This window comes from Onychostruthus taczanowskii, unplaced genomic scaffold (assembly GCF_017590055.1).
Source record: "Onychostruthus taczanowskii isolate IOZ18803 unplaced genomic scaffold, ASM1759005v1 scaffold3, whole genome shotgun sequence".
Taxonomy (NCBI): Eukaryota; Metazoa; Chordata; class Aves; order Passeriformes; family Passeridae; genus Onychostruthus; species Onychostruthus taczanowskii.
This window is the reverse complement of record NW_024500349.1, coordinates 516,815-531,430: the sequence shown is the minus strand read 5'-3', so window position 1 is coordinate 531,430 and position 14,616 is coordinate 516,815.

The following is a 14,616-nucleotide window of genomic DNA, read 5'->3' as shown; positions in this document are numbered from 1 at the left end:
GGTCTGCATTTTGTCAAATCCCTACCTGAACCATCAGAGGTCCAGGCCTTAGGACACAGCTTCCTACATCCCAGAGCATCCCTTCCCAAAGTTCACACTCAGTGGCAGTCTGATGGCTTTCAGTGAGGGGCTCTTCATCCTCAAGGTTAAATCCTCACCTTCCTCCTCTGTTTAAACACATTCAACCTTTATATAACTGGTTATGAAAAAATGAAGGTTTTAAGAAAAACAACCCGAGTAAGATCATTTGAGTACAGTCTGTTTATAGCCAAATACCATTAGAGAACAAATGTTTCCAGGTGTTGCTTGGAGTGAAGGGTGAAGTAAGCCTGATGGCATGGGCAAACAAGTTCTACACGCTTGGGTTCACCACAGCAACCCTGTGGCTCCCTCTGTGCCTCAGGCAGCCTAGAGCAAGCTCCACATGAGGTGGAAATGCTGCTCCTGGCTGGAGGTGCTTGGCAATTGTTCCCATCCCACCGGGACCAATGCCTTCGGGCACTTGGACATCAGCAGAGCAAACTTCAGATCAACCTGCTGCTCACCAGGGGAACTTGTAAGCTGTCTCTGGGTGGACATGGTGTAATGGCAGTTCCTTAACCAGCAGAGCAAGGATGTAGTGGGAACAGCAAGTAATGGAATTGCTGGCTTTGAAATTAGTGCAGGAGGGTTGCATCTTTGGAGGATGGGAGGTTTTCAGAAAATGTGGAGCCCTATCCATCCTCTTAAGTAGAGGTCAGTTTAAGATGACACTCACTTCTTATTATTTAGAGCAGTAATGCTTCTCACTAGCCATTCCACATCACAGCAAGTAATGCTGCCCAAGGGGAGTGGATCTATAGAGTAAAAAACCCAAGGCTGCAGGCTTACCCACTCTCACACATATTTTTGCTAGCTGAGACTGCTGTTGCTCTTGCCCTGTGGGCTGAATGTCCTCTGGATTCCACATCACATATCCTGGTTTAGTTTCACCCAAAGGGAAACCAGCTTTCCTGCCCCGAGATGACTTTGGGATTGAAATGCAAACATGGTAAGTTGGAATTTCCTGGAGCCAAAGTCCTGAGCTGAAATGCTGACATGTACTCATCCCTTCTGTCTAAACCTTAGGCTTCACTGTGAGAGCTCAGCAAGCTCAGACTCGAGCTCAGGACATGCTGAAGTTGTTCTTGTGAAATCATAAACCAGGGATTTATTATGGCAATTACATAATAATTATGTAATTGCTACAAAAGTGGGATTTGTCATAAAATCAGTTATCCTCTTAGCTTCTTGATGCAGATCAGATAACAATAATTTCATTCAAGAATATTCTCCAGTTTCCTACCTTACTTCATTATCTGGATATAATGAAACAATATAACAAATTATTCTGAATTTTTTTCTCCATACTTTGCCTTTTACACAAATGTAAATGTAAATGTTGTGGAGACGGATGTTGCATTTTTTGACAATTTTTTAAAAATTACTATTCCAAACAGAAAGGAAACAAACTCAACATGGAGTAAAACATAAAACAGGTCACTTCTGGGTTTACATTACTTAAAACTGTAAAATAATGTGATATGTCTTTTCCACTTTTAATATTTCTTTTGGCAAAGTAATTTTGAAAACAAGAAAACATTTAAAGTTATTTTCAATGACAAACTACTCTTTTCCCTACAAGTTAAAAATTACCAGAATAGTAAAGCATGTGAAGAGTTTAAATTTTGATGTTTTTTGACTTTCCAGTGGAAAATATTCTCAGTAAACTGATTAGCGGCTTCTTTAAAAGCAAGGAGGAAGATAAACAATATTTAGTTGGAAAATATCTTAGCTATCCAATAGGCAAAGCAACTATAAAGTTTTAAAACCTCCTCCAGGTTCTTCACCAGCACTTCCTGAACTAACCTTCTAATTTTGACTGCCACCATTTGGGAGCTGACATGTACATGTAGCAAATACCCATGATGGGTATTTTCTAACTGAAAAAAACAATTAGGAATGTGAATTGTGTTTTGTGTATGATACACATGCTTTTATAACTTTTTCCCTAATAACACCATGAGATGTAACACAGCCTGGTAGTACCTACTAAGGGCTCTGGTCCAAAGAAGAAGCAATTTTCACTATACAGCGTTCAGATGTAACTTTTTGAACTCCTATGTTGATATATGCAGCTTTATATGACTCCTGTATTTATATGCCTTCTATATTGAGGGGCTTTACATTTCTCCTGTAAACAGTCACCTCCCCTAATCCATACTGCGTGGAATTTGAAAATAACATTATTAACGGGAAGGTAGTCACCCACAGGAAGTATAAACACATTTGATTTTAGAAAATAACAATAAGCTGAGCATGCTGCCTGGATCTCACTTGCCTATTTCCCTTTCACAAAAGGATATTTGGGCTATGGATAATTTATAAACAAATAGTATTATATTATTGATCCCTAATCTCCATGGTGACTGGAATCCTCCAGTTGCATGTGTAAAGCAGCATGAGCCAGAGAAGGCTGGAAATGTGGGAATCATTACAAAAGACAAAGAGGGTAATTTCCTTTATTTTACACATTGGCATAAGTGGCAAAGCTGTTTTGTCTTTACCTGAGGAGCTGGTGAGAAAAAAGCAGTGCTGTACTCAAACACCATAAACCAGGTTCTTGTGAAGTTAATGGTGTGCTGGTCAGATTGAGATCCTGGTCTTTGTCCATGGTGTTATTTCTTTCTGTTAACCTTTTTGGAACTTTCCACTTGTTGTCATACTGGGATCTGTGAGAATACCACCAGCTTGAGAGCCACTCTCTTATACTGTCACTTTAAATTAGTGGTAAGTACTCAGCCTTGTACAGTCAAGTTTTTAAACATTTTTTTTCTTCTTGCTGTATGAAATACCCAGACAACCAACTGGAGTGTTATTGTTGTTGTTATAATTATTATTTAAAAATAAAGCCCAAATTACCTACACATAAGTACCCTAAAACTGAGCTTTCCCACACCACTACTTCTATTTTTCAGTTACGGTAATCCCAGAGAGTTCTTGGAGCAACAGTGTGGGAAACTTTAGAGCAAACTTCAGTGAAGTTTGCTTTTTTAACAAACTTGTTTTAAATACCCTTTTATGTTACCTTTGAACCAACCAGAAGCAGCTTAGTCCTCTTCTAGATACCTTGAATAACTACTTTAAAATGTAAATAGAAATTAGTGGAGGAAGTTTTTGCCTCTTGATTGAAATAACTTGGAAGAAAAAAACTTCTATTAGCCTCCACACACTGATTATTCTTTGACTTTTCCTTATCAGGTTCTTTTCCATTTACTTTTAGTTTCCCTATTTCTGAATTCAATTTCCCCTAGCCTCATCTTTGTGGAATATTTATCCTGCCACAAGCTATTCCCCAAGGCTGTGGATATCTGCTTTCCAATCTAGCTGCAGAGGTAACTGCTCTGAAGGACATGGTCACCTTTTACGTGGGCTCACCAACTGCTCCTTCTTTTTGCATTCCTGCACATGTTTTTAAACAGTAAGACACTGCCTGTTAGCCTAGTCAATATTTTAATACTCTCTGGCCACTCTCCTCTCTGTCTTTTTATTAAAAGGCACTTTTAAGATTCCTTCCCAAATAAAGCATGTTAATGATTTTTTTATTCTTTTTCCACTGTAAGTTTACTCCCAAATATGGTATTTTTGGCATGTGTCGTATCTCTCAAGGCTCCTAGTGGAGTGGATACTTACAACTAGGAGTAGATATTAAAAAACAAAAATGGGATTTACAAAGAATGTTCTTCCACATAATGTATTTCAGAAAGTAGCAGAAATGAAAGCATTTAAATACACAAGAGCCAAAAAGTTGTTAAACCAAGATGCTTAGGTACTACTGTAGCCACGAAAGGACCATAAGCAATAAAAAGATCCACTTTTGGAACACCAAAGGTATAAAAGACTATAGAAAATAAGTAATTCAGCATATGGAAAGAGGATTTGCGGCTGTTTCTGGCTACAGGAAGTCTCAAAAGTTGACAACAGGAGTCATTCCAGAATGACACTTCCATAAAAAACAGTGAAGCAACAATACACTTCTATCTATATTTCTGTATAATTGCATCATTCCCTGCCCCAGATGTCTAATTCCCTGAAAATTTCCATCTTCAAAAGGAAAACAGTGGCCAAGAATCAAGCTGAAATGAACCCACTAGTGAGAACTGAAAACTGGGGTTTGCAAAGTCAGGTCTTTGGAAAATTACCACAAGATGTATATATTAAAAAATATTAAAAATGGCTCCAGAAATCAGAAAGACTAGTTTTGTCTCCACTCCTTCTTAAATAAGAATAATAAATTGCAAAATATGCAAGGCTAGATCACATTAGAGAATTCTCATAAATTATATATTACACAGTTGGACATTAAACTGTTAATCCAGGAAAGCTTCAGAGTATGGGTTTCCAATTTCCACTTTATGAATTTTTGTCAGCACAGCTTCCTGTGGTCAGATGATGTATCCTGTCAGTGCCAGGCTTTTTTTCCCCCAAATACTTAATTGAATTTTAATGATGTGCAGAATCTCACACTCCGGTGCCTTGTTGAAAGGCAGTGCTAGAGACCATTCCCATTTTTTGTTCCTGATTGCACCTTTGTGATTTCTTACAATATTAATTCTTGTAAGCATGTCTAATTTTCTCACCAAAGACTTAACCACGTGAGCCTTAATTAAACACATTAGTAGTCATGGAACAATTAACGTAAGACTTCCACAGAAAGAATTGGTCTGCAGGGAAGAGGAGTTGAACAGTGAGCGTACTGTGTGCTAGCACTTTACAGGGAAAACCCAAAATCAAATCAATATCAGTTTGCCTAAAGAAGAAACTATCATGCTTCATGGACTGAGACACTGAAGTCTTCTTCTTGCCTATTTCTCTTAATACACAGCTCTGCTGTCCTGGAGCTTAATCAGAATTCATGAAGCTGCTGAAGTCTAGAAAGATTATTGATCTTATTAAAGATGTAACAGCACTAGACTGAGAAGATGGAGCCTCCAGAGGAAAGAGAGGATGGAAGCCTCTGGGAGAAGCTGAAGCAGCCACGCTTCAGTCTGTGTTTTTAGTTCACACTGCCACGAGAAAACAGAGGCATTTTTCTTTGATAGATCAAGAGCTTTAAAGCCAGGGCACAACTGCCCCATGTTGAGCACTTACATCTCTCCACCTACAGCTGCAAGTATGCCTTCCTGGTCATCATCAACAATGCTTTAATTAACTTTGGAGGCTTAATTCCTTCTTCACTTAATCCCATCTAATGCTACTAGAAACAAAGGAGTGGCATAGGTGTAGCTGGATGGGAATTTAGAAATTGTAGGTTACAGGGATGTTACAGATGGCCTAACTTGACTGACACAGCTGGTACTAACACAGAGAGAAATCATCTGAGTATACTTTAGTATCCTAGGGTTTATCTGTACTAACTCTAGAGTACATATTAACTGCTGTTAATTTTGGGGCATTTTGTTTAGACTGACCCAAAATATTTTTTCATTTTTTTTCATGAGGAACAGAAAAACTGCAGAAGTCCCAATTCACATAAGTTGTTACTTTTGACAAGAAATCACTTGTTTTAGTCAGAAGTAACTAGAACAAGAGGAATCAAAGCACTCAGTTCACAGAAATTTGGAGTTGGGGGTACCCCCTGCTGAACACGTGCATGGTTATGCTGCATGGTTATACTCACTGAGATGCAAGAAACTGGGTTAAATTTGGAGGGATCCTTCAGCTTCAAGGACCAGGATATTTGGAGCTGAATCTCCCTCAGTCTCTCCTGCTATAACTCTTCCTCTAATATAACTAATCCTCCCTATGTATAAAATGTATAATAAATATTAGATCAGTCAGAGCCCATCCCCTAACACACAAACTCCTTACTTCTGGTCCTTGTATTTTTTTTTCCCACTGCCAAAGGATCAAAGGGATGGAAAGAATGATGGCAGAGAAGGAAAGTCACTGGCTCTTGCCTCCCTTCCCAGTCTGAGGAGGGCAGAGGAGTGTGCAGCTGGACACTTTCATGGTGATGACTTTGAGCTCCTCCTCCCCTTTCCTGTGCCCTGCCCTTAGAGGGGCTGCTCCACCCTGATGTTTACTCACAGGCACGAAATGCACCAGGAGGAGGGATTGGGGAACCTCATCCCAGGAAGGAATATAACATGGTAATTAAAGGACTAATTTAGATAGGAAATTAAAAAGTTCAATTCAAATAATCTCATGAAGAAGAAGGTCTTTGCCATACATCTCCTATGTTCTTCATTATTCAAGTGCCAAGTATTGCATCAAAGGAGGCACAAATCCTTTCGTTTCCTCCTCCAGCTTTATTTATCTAGGTAAAAAAGCGAGCTGAAACTATTTGGCAAATCTGATGCAGATTAAAGTGGGGGGAAACTAAACCCAGTACTTTTGATAATTACTGTAGTCATCTAAAACATCTACCCAGCTGAACACCACAGTGGTATTCTTACACACCTGTGCAGGCAGGATTGTCAAGCTAAACTGGAATTCATTTTATCTCTCCACTGCAGGTGAAAATTAAAAGTTAAAACCAGAAAGAAGCAACACAGGTCTTCTGGCTAGCAACCACTCTCTTGATAAAAGGCGACATGCAGCTGCTCTTATCAGGGTAAAAGCTGCTGCCAGAGAGGTAAGAAAGAATTTTTAGATTCATTTCCATTGCAAAAGGAATGGAATCAGCTGGGCGAGCTGGGCTGATTGGAGGAATACTTTCTGATTCCCTACTCTTTACAGAAATTGCCTTTTCCATTGTGGTGTGTCCTTACATTTCAGCCCAGACCATTCTTTGGCTGGTGAGGTGGAACCCCATCCTCCAGCAGGGAGAAAAGCCCAGGCACTCGCTCCCTGTGCTTCCACTGCTGGGCAATGGTGGAGCTGTGAGCTGGACCACAGTGCTTACGTGCTGTGCAAAGGGTTCTGCTGTGCTTGAATTTCATGTCAGTGATTTATTTCCCAAAATCTATGGAGCAGGGTAATCCTGCAGTTCCACTGTGTTCTTCAGGTAGTATCATAAGTAATCTTTTCACTTACAATGCGTAGATTCTGTATTTCTGATCTATTCAACTCATTTGAGAGTTAACTGTGAAAAGGAGACAAAGCTTCATCAAGAAAACCATTAGAAAGAGGCCATCTCAATACTAACAAGTATTTATGGAGTGTGCCCCATTGCAAAGATTAATTTTATTCTGATTTTCCTACATTGGAAAAGCAAACTTTTGCCTCTTGCAACATTCCTCCGAAATCAGCCTTGATAGTTTCTGCGCAGTGAGGTCTAACGTTGTCTTGCAGCTGTAGATCCACATGTGTCAACCCACATATGTCATCTATGTTTTAATCAAATAATTGCATGCAAAGTGTTTTATTTCAAGACTGAAACATTGTTCCAGGATAGGTAGTATAGGAGTGAGGCCAGGTGGGTGAACCTTTGAAGGATTTTTTCCAAGGCAAGGAAGGGAGCATGATAAAGCTCTCTCTGACCATCTAGGTGTGATTGTAAAAGAACAATGAAGACAGAGATGATTTTAAAATACAGTGTGTTCCCATTGATAATCCATGCTAGCCCCCCACTGTGTCTAGAGCAGTATTTGCCTTGCACAAAAAGTGCAAAACAATCTCAATATATTGTCTGAGAGACGGGAAATACCTGTTCAGAGAAAAAAAAAATATTTAAAAAAAGGCAGTGGGACAACTATAGAGTATGTACTATCAGCAATAAGTGTACTCAAAAATAAACACTTCAAAAGGGTAGAATTGCCCTTGTGGGACTTCCTTGGGACTTCCTTGTCTTGCCAGAGTAAACATACCAGTGCCACTATAAATAGACATCTTCTAAGAAATCATATATAGTTTGAACCATTTAGGATTGATTTGGGAAAACATGAAAAAGCATCTCGTAGAAAGTCCATTGACATCTTTCATTGGTGAGAATAGCTACACATTTTCTCTATGTATGTCACACACTCAGTAACTCAGGAAGAAAATAAGATATGTGGGTACAAAAATTAACTCATAATTCTGACTCTCATTATCCAATTAATTTCTTGTAGATGTTTGTTTCTCAAATCAGACATGGACAGCACCACACTTCTGAAGTACCATTATTTTTATTTATAGGACAGCAGTAGATTGAAATCAAGGCTTCTCTTTCCAAAGATATATATGCTGATATATTACAGAATTTGGCATATCAACTTTGTTTTTTTTTAAAGCCTGTCATGTAAATAAAATAAGCAAATCCTTTTCTGTCTTGAATCTCTATGAATTTGTAATAGTGTCCTTATATAATCAATATTTTTCTCCTAAAGAGTCAGGTTTCCTTGTTTGGCAGAATACTTTTAATTAAGGCACACCCATAAACACTGGAATGTTGGAGGATGGTGTTTTTTGGAGCTGCTGCGTGCTTGTGAGTATGCTATACATGTTGAAAGAAAATGGTGGTTTCAAGATAAACCTAAATGTCTTCTAACAGCTTTTTCTGTACTTTTAATTTATGCTGCTTTTGAACATGTTAAATTTTAGTTTATATGTAGGCTCAGCCCAGTACTTTTCTACCAAGTGTGTAGGGGAGTGATGCACTACAGGCTGTAATTTAGGGGCAGTTTGGAACTGCCTGAAATATGCATATCTTCATAATTTATTCCTAAAATGCTATTATTACCTGAACTCTCTGTAGTTTCAGCACTAAATATCCTTTCCTTCCCTCTGCACTGGGGTGGAAAGGCAGTGGGAGGGAAGCAAAGTTATTTTTACCTCTGTGGCTGCCAAGCTGCGTGCCAGAGGCTGCAGGAGCCCACGCAAGCTGGGGGATAGAGCTGGGCTGCCAAGGGCTGCGCTAGCTCTGGGCAAAGCAGGGATTTTCCAAACACTAAACCATCCTCAGAGTGATGGTGTTGGACTAGGGCACACTCAGAGCCAATACACAAATAGTGAAAGCCCACCTGCCTAATGCAAACATTTAAAAGTGAGAGGTGTGTATTAATGTGTTGCTCAGGTGTCACAGCAATGTCCATTCCATGCATGGAAGCCAATGCCTGCATCAAAGGACCAAAGTGATCCCACCCATGTATGCATTACTCTTTCTAAACACATCACTATTGCAAAGCTCAGCCCTTGGGATCTTTGCTCTCATAAACTTTATGGTTACTTTTACATAGTGGCAAAGTCCCTCCTGAACTTGAGTGTTTCTATGAGACTGATGCCAATTAAAATTCTTTATTTGCATATAATAAAGTGGGATTTTTTAGTGTTGTTTAGCATAGCTAGCTTGTATATATGGCAAATAACAACAAAATAAAGAAATTGAATTGTAATGAACTGTTTGAGGGGAATTTGTTAATGAGAATCCTTCCTTGGAAAGCTTGCTGCTTGAAAGAAGGAAAGCTGATTTATCTGGGAACTTAAACTTCCACTGGATGATATGTTCCAGATTTTCAAACTATTGGATGGATAAGGTGAGCTTCTAAATCCTCCCTACTCCATGTGTTTGATCATGTCACTGCTAAAATTAGGCAGCAAGAAGCTTAATTTATAGTAATGTAAGAATGATAAGCAGATAATGACATTTACACAGCAGTTATGGGCTGTTTATCCACAGGACTATTGAGGGAACAGGGAAATAAATGCTTCACAGTTGGCAAAACACTAACAGCAAAAGTGGACTTCCACTTGCATAAGGCACAGGAATAGGATTTCTGATTTTATTTTCAAAATCTCTTTGTGTAAACTCAATTATTACTATTGACAGGGAGCAATAACTTTGAAAGTTATCTTGTTTTCATCTACACAGACACATATTTCCTGAATGGCAGAAAACAAAAACTAGCTCTCTGAAAGTTGCTTGAAAAATAATCAGTTCCTACACAAATTCAAGATAATATTTGAAATTTTTGTCACTGTACAAGGATCTGAGTCTTATTGACACTTTGGACATGAGACTGGAAACAGTTTTAAAATTTTTACCTATCCGTCACATTGATTCAAATTACACAAGAAATTTTTTACATATCTGTCATATTCATTCAAATTACGTAATAGCCTCTCCCTGTTTAAAACCTAAAAGTATGTTTAATTTATAAATATAAACATTTATTTTAAATAATGCTATCCTGAAATCAGCTTCACACACCTCTGCCTCTTCTTGTCCATGTTATCAGTTCTTTCTTTTTCAAGAGAAGATCTAATTAACAAAACCATGTTCCTTTCATTCACTCTCCCATTTTCTTCTCTCATTTCCAATCCCTTTTCCTGTCAATTCTTATCAGATTTTCATTTTACACCTCCTTCTTTACCAGTAATCCTGCAATTTTCTATTTGTAGGGTTTCTTCCCTTGTTTGTTGTTTGTTGTAACTCTTCACAAATATCCCAGTATACACAGAATGATATCTGTCTCCATATTTTACTAAATCCTACATTTGACCTAATTTTCCTCTCATATTTCTGCTGAATTTTCCTCCTGTCTACAAGTTTTAAAATAAAATAATGCATTGCCTGAAACTATGACCCCAGATGGCTTTCTGACAACTTCACCTTTTCCCAAGTTGTCTTTAATTCCAGCTGCACCCACTCAGCTCTTTTGAGGTCATTATCAGTGATGTGACCAAATGTCAGGACTCCTTCCACCTCCCCAGCCTGTGATGTTATTGCTCATACTGGGACTCAGAAATATTGTCCTCTCTTGACTCACCATTGAAAAGATAGAAAGGGGTTTTTTTAATTATTTTCTTGTTTTCTTTCTCAAATTATTGCCAATTCCTTAACCTTTCTTTCAGCTGTGGGAGACGTCCATCCTGAATTTCAACAGATACCTCACCAATCTCTCTTTTTACTTCTTAGTATTCTACTTGTGTGTTTTTCTATGTGATTTCTTCCAATTTTGTCAATGCAACTGTCATATCTAGAATGCAACTTCTTCACTTTTCATTACCCATACCTGATTTCCCCTTGAGCCTAAAACACTGAAGTAAAGATAACCTTCCTGAATTTTCTCTCTGATTTTATCAGCTTCTCTCCGTATCCTTTCCTGGCACTCATTTCCCTTCAGTGCCTTTTTGAATAGAAGTTAGGAGAGTCCATTGGGCACTCACCTGTAATCTTATCTTGTATCTTATTGTGCAGTTTGTTGTTCCAGGCTGGCAATGCCATTTTCAGTTGCCCTTACATCTTTGTCTCTCAGAAGTCCTTTCATATATGTATTTCAGACTTTCTACTAGAAAACTATGACCAAAGTAGACTTTAAAAAAGACTATGAAGTCTTCCTTCAAAGTTATCTCAAATACCACTACTTTCATAATGCATTCAGGAAACAGAATTGATACCAGGCTGTGGTATTTTCAGTGGGGAGTGCTTGTTTAAATTTATTTGTAGATTTAAAAAAATACTGTGTGCTACATTTTACATTATAAATATCTAGACTATAATAAATACATACTCTTCCTCTCTTGCTCCCATCTTGTGGGTTTTTTTCTTCAGTTTCTCTTATAAATATTGCAAGGGGGCTTTTTTTGCTTTAAAAAGTGCTTTTTGGGCATGCACAGTAACCAGTACAATATCCCATGACATGACAAATAATACTAACTTAATTTTTTTTAGCTCTACTCACATGACAATGATGAGATTTCAAAAAACACTTACTCTGCCCAGACACCTGTAGCAGCACATGCACAGTAATAAGACTCGGTGCTAAATTACGTGATGGTGAAAAAGTAATTAAGTTCGAAGATGTCAGATGATTAGTATTTTCAACTTATTTCATAGCACTGAAATACTGTAAAAATGTAGCTTGACAACAAATCTTTGTGTGTTTTCAAACAAACACGTCTATCAATATCTTTTCACAATCAAGATTTCACCCCTATTTTTAGGATAGTGGTGTAGATAGGGATTCGCATTGCTGCCAGCCAGAGCTGTCCATATCAGGACAGAATAAGGGGATGAAGAAGCATTTATTTTCTGTGTATATACAATGCCAGACATAATAGGATCACAAGTAACTAATAGATAAGAAAACAGTTGAAATAAAGTTGATTAGCAAATATTTTGAATTTAATTTCTTAAAGGTGTGAGAATCTCAGACCATTTCTGATGAGCATATTCTAATTCTATATAAACAAAAAAATTACCAAATACACAAAGCTCAAGCCCACTGGATTGCAAAGCTTATAAATCACTTCAAGAGAGTTAAGTGTGAAAGGTGATATGAAAGTGTGAGTTGTTAACCACCGTCACAGCTGACTGAGCATTTTGTTTATTCTCTAACCAGATTCTGCTTCTGTACCACAACTAATTAACCATAATGCTTTATAATTGTATAAACAGAATATATAACAGATCTTTATGATATATAATTAATTCTGCCCGTAAGGAAAGCTTTTATAAGTCAAACCATGTGCTGTTGGAGAACTGCCTCTTTATGTTCTCCCTTACAACTCACATATATTTCCCTGCCAGCAGAGCTCTGGGAACGTTCTAGAAAATAATGTTCGTTAAGGCCTGCCAGGTGTTTTCTTACAGACTGACTACTGGGAGCTCCATCTCTGAAGCTGAGGTGGTTGCAGCTGCCTCTGCTCCTTCCTTTATGCAGACTGCAGTGAGGAAAGGCAGTTTGGTACAGAAAATTTTCTGGTTTTAAAGATCAAACTCACTTGCTGTTGTCATGCATTAGTTATTTGTTTAATCTTGAGTTTTGTCAGCCTTACTTTTCTGCATTTTTTTGTGTATTAAATTCCAGGCTGAACTCAATCATTGCTGAAAGACCAGAACAAGAACCCAGACAAACACAAACAATTTGTTTTTGAATTATGACCCATGATTAAGCTTCATTCAATATGGTTAGAAGATGGCCATCTCCCAGCTGCTGTTTGATTTGCTTGTCCTTCCTGTGGAAAACAAACAAACAAGCAAACCAACAACAAGCATGCATGAGCTCAAGAGACCTGGGAGATAAGACACCTGATTTCACTACAGGAAGACCTTCTTTCTTGAAGTGACAGAAAAGACAACATCCATCCCTAAGACCTGTTCAATCAAAGGGGTGAGTCACCCTTACATCTTGCCCGGAGCATAGTGTGCCCCAGGCTAGAGATGCTAGCAAAGTCTTGAAACAGCGGGCTTAGGAGAGCTGAAAGTACTGTGAAAGACTCCACCAGACTGTTTGCAGAGAAACCCTATCATTGTAAAATGCTAATCAGAGCCAGCAAATTTCCAAGCATCCCAAGATGAGAAACTCATCCACCTAATACTCTGCTGATGGTCAAGTTTCTAAGGACCACTGTGCCTTAGGACACCGGCTCACTCTTCGGACATCTTAAATGTACATAATAAAAGAAGTTAATATGAAGATGTTGGCTGGAAGAAAAAAATAAAGGGAAAGAAAGAGAAGAAACAAAAGAAAGAGCGAGTAAAGAGTAGAAGCCTCCTTGATCTAGCCATCACTTGGCTGAATGGGAGGCACAGGTTCACATTACACTCCTTTGGAATGATAATCACACCCTTCTTTGAGGCTGACACACCACTGGGAGGATTATCTTTGCAGGGCAGCCCAGATCCTTCTCACTGATAAAGCTGCTGTATCTGAAAAGTATTTGGCAGAACTGTCACCATACACACAAACAGAGGAGCTGACTCTCCTAACCTCAGAGGCTTGGTATGGGGAGTTGTCTGCACCAGCTCCTGTGCCCTGCAGATCAACTCTACAGATCACCTCTGTAACTTGGAGAAGAAAACACGGTTTCCTTGGGGAGCTTTGAGGTGGTTTTATTAATGGTTTCCAAACCTTTTGAGGTAACATTTTCAAGGTAACAAGATTTTTCTTCACCCATTGCTTTCCCACCCACATCCACTTCTGAACAAACAGCTTTCTTCTGTCTCCTTGTGGGCTAAGAAGTCACAAAAAAAAAAATTTCTTTTTCGCTTTTCTTTCCAAAATTAAGAGATACTGCTTCTTCTACCCTTGCATGATCAATTGCACTTATTACTCCCTTTTTCTAGACTCCTTATGAGTTATGTCACATAATATCATTTTTCCAGATATATTTTCTGTTTAACATTCCTGTTTACTGGTAGAGCCAAAGCCATAACTCAGTACTGTAGGGGAAGGTCTTTCCCTTAAGACTTTTCATCATGGATGTATTATAATTGAGCAATTACATCCCAGAGTTTAGTTTCTGCATGATGACACTTATCCCCACCGTTTTTTGGCATGTTCCATCTCCACCAGCAGTGGTTACAATGTATCTCAAGCATCAGGGAAATAATGCCTGTCTACATCTACTTAGCTGGCATGTAGAAGTTTGAATTTCTTGAAGTACCATGTATGCTTTTTGTCATTTAGGACTAAAAAGAATCTGAAGGAATTATCCAGTAGATGTGCTTCATTGGGACTGCTCTGATCTGTCAGAGAAAGAACTCTCTCTATGGCAAAATAATGCTTATAAATAGATCTGCCAAACAATGCTTTTCTTTCCAAGGACCCGTAAATCTCAGAGCACTTTTGAGAGTAATAAATGTTGCAATAATGTTGTTCTTGATTACAGGCAAGCCTATAACAGCTCTGACTGGTAGTGATTCCATAATCATATTTGATTACAGACAGG